The following is a 3,148-nucleotide window of genomic DNA, read 5'->3' on the forward strand; positions in this document are numbered from 1 at the left end:
TGTTAACAATTCCCGTAACAACTGCTTTCATCTTTGTCAGTGAAGTGGCTTGAGATATACACATTAGTTTGTAGGAATAACCAGGAAGAAGCAAGCTGAGTTAGGTCATGTGCAGTTTCAGTTTGGCTGAGCAGTTTATGATTTGGCTGTTTCCTGTAGAGCTCCTTGAAGTTAAATGCTTGTGGAGGTAAATTTAGTTGATCGACTACTGTCTTGGTCTGTAAAGCCAAGGCTAACTTAAGTAGCTTGCTGTTGTATTGAGAGGTGGGCTATGTTTGCCTTGAGACACGATTTCTTTGTGGAGTTTGAGCACAATAATTTTCCTTTTCTGTCTGGTTTGAAATAGAGGTATTCAGACTATGAGAATGGGGTGGCTCTGGAAGGAGTCCCTCTTTCCTTTTCCTCAGGTTGCCTAAATCACATTGCAGTTGCCTTGATGGGGCTCTAAGTACTTACTCTCTAATCCATGGAGTCAGTCTGCTTGAGGACTAGAGGGCTCTAGGCTATGTTCAGATCAGCTGATTTTGCAGGAAAACTTTGATTTCTGAAAACAAATGAACGCCACCACCACCAAAATTTGTAGGCACATTTCTCTTGCACTTTCAAATCATAGCTTTATAATTAAAAGTTCTTTGTGAATAAGAGTCTGGAAAATAAATGTCAATCCTACTAGCAGTTAGGGCTTCTATAAACTTTAGCATACAATTATGGCAAAGATCAGTTAATATACATTGTTTGTGACTGAATCTGAGTGAAAGATGTTAAACACCTGCAAAGATTCTACCTTGCTATTTGTCACACATAATAGAGTACATGATGCTCTTGAATTTTCTTGCCTATCATTTTGTTAGAGAATAAGCAACCAAACAAGAAGAGCCTTTAAAGTCAGCTATAACATCTTGATAGTCTCCAGTTATTTGGCAAAAACCCAGCATGTCAAAATCAGCTTGTAGTCTACGCCTTTCTTTTAGTAAAGAGCTTTAAAAGATTTCTGGTAGTTTTTGCTGTGATGGATCTCATGCTAAATGTCCCTCAGCCCTTTTTGTATTTTCTTTCACAATGTAAGATGCTCTTTCCTGAACTTGGCCTTATTGGCTTGTAGATGAAAAATTGATTTGGAGGTCTTTTTTATTAAGTTAAAGAAGTGTATACATTTACATGAGTAGGTAGTAGTACTTGGACCAAATGGACCTATACTCTGCAGTCAAAATGCAGAAATGGTACGTCTTGGCAGAACTCATTCAATACTTTATTTTCTCATTAAATCTAGCACAAAGTAAGCAGGATAATTTGGTATCAGATTTAACCTTTCATATTACTCTACAAGTGTATAGATATTGACAGTTTCTTTGGTGATTTGAACATCTACTTCCAAGGCAGAGTTGAAGAAGGTAATTACAATCTAACTCGCTTTTCCATTACCCACATGCTAAGTTAATTGAAATTGTAGTAAGTACAACTTCATGAGATGGATCTATTTTCATTTCAATACTGCATTCTCCAAGGACGCTATCTAGAGGATCTAAATCAACAGGAACTACACAATAAAGAAATAATAATGCCCTCTTGAAACACTTCAGCTGCACGCTCTCAGTCTCACAACCTGAACAAACAGGCATAAAGACCTTAAAGATTTTTGGATTTGGTATATATAGTAGAATGCATAATGATAAAAAATGAAATAAAACAGCAGTGACTACTTTGTTGCAAACCTACCATTTGAGATTTACAATAAGACACTATAGAGAAATACTAAGCTGAAAAGATTTTTTGTAACAGATTTTCTATTGCCAGCTTGTATAAGGTAGAAAGCAGCTGTGCACCAAATCTGAAGAGGTGGGACCGAGTCATGCAGGTGCTCATCTGCATTTTTATGGTCCTAAATACCTTTACAAATCTGATCTTTTTCTTTGAACCTTCGTTAGGACTTTTGTATTTTGATAACAAATAAGAGAACAAAGTGAGGGGTGTGCCTGGTGGGTCCTATGGAGGAGAGGAAAGATGAAAGTAATGCTGTGTGTGTTTGCAGGGAGCTTGGGCTGGGAATAAATTCCATGGTAATTACAACCTACTTTATCCTGGCCCCTCAGCCACCAGTTTCATCCCTGTCTAGGGTGGTCGAACCCATTGCTCCCACCGTAGGCTGTTCCTTTTCTTACTTAGCTGTTCTTCCTTTGGTGCCACACTTTCTTCTTCATGTAAGCACATGCTGCAGACTATCTGTGGTCGTAGAGGCCACCCTGGCGAGCTGAGACTGTTCCTTTGTCTCATTCTTGCTGCTGAAAAACAAAACTCTTCGCTCATTCAGGCAAGGATTTCAAGAAATCTAAACGTAGTCTGTACTTATCATCAGCTTGGTGGGATGGCACCAAAAAGTCTTGCCTGGGAAAAGAAAAAGTGTGTGATAATCCTACCCTGGCTGTCTTTTGCAGAGAGGGAGTTTCACTTATCTTGATTTTCATAGTCATAGTAGGGCCTCTCCAGATGATTGATCCTTTTTAGGTAGGATGAGCTAGCAGCCCTTTTGCCTTGTCCCGAGAGAACGGTTACAAGGCGACTGAGCTTAGCAGACTGTATTGCTCCACTCCCAGGAAGTGTTAAAGACAGCCCTAAAATTACATGTCAGTTGTTAGCCCAGCCTGGCTTCCTCATCTGAGATGTTGCAGTATCAGCATCTGCTCAACCTGGAAATGGATGGCTCTTTAGCAACCCAACAGCCAAGGGTGTCTTTTTGATGTTTTCAGAACTTACAAACTATTTGATTCATTTGGCCTAATATAAATTGTGTCACTAAATGACCTATGGAAGATATTTTCAAAGACATAAATGGAGACCTGCCAATTATTAGCACTTAAGTATTATGATTCAGGCTTCAGAAGTCCTGAGATTTAAAATCAAAAGAAAGACAATTTCTGTCATGCATTCTTAACTTCTCACACTCAGAGGTACACCAAATGTAGTTTTGTTAGAAGTGAAATGGGTATGGAAAACCAAATTATCCCAGTTGACTACATAATGCTCTTAATCTGTTTCATTCCTTTTGTCATATTGTTTCCCATTGAAGGTAGTGGAGACAGGATTAGATAATGCACAAAAGTATACTTCTTTACTAGACATGTGGCTGCAGAATAAAATTCACTTTTCACTG

Source organism: Strix aluco, chromosome 5, assembly GCF_031877795.1.
Source record: "Strix aluco isolate bStrAlu1 chromosome 5, bStrAlu1.hap1, whole genome shotgun sequence".
NCBI classification, from domain to species: domain Eukaryota; kingdom Metazoa; phylum Chordata; class Aves; order Strigiformes; family Strigidae; genus Strix; species Strix aluco.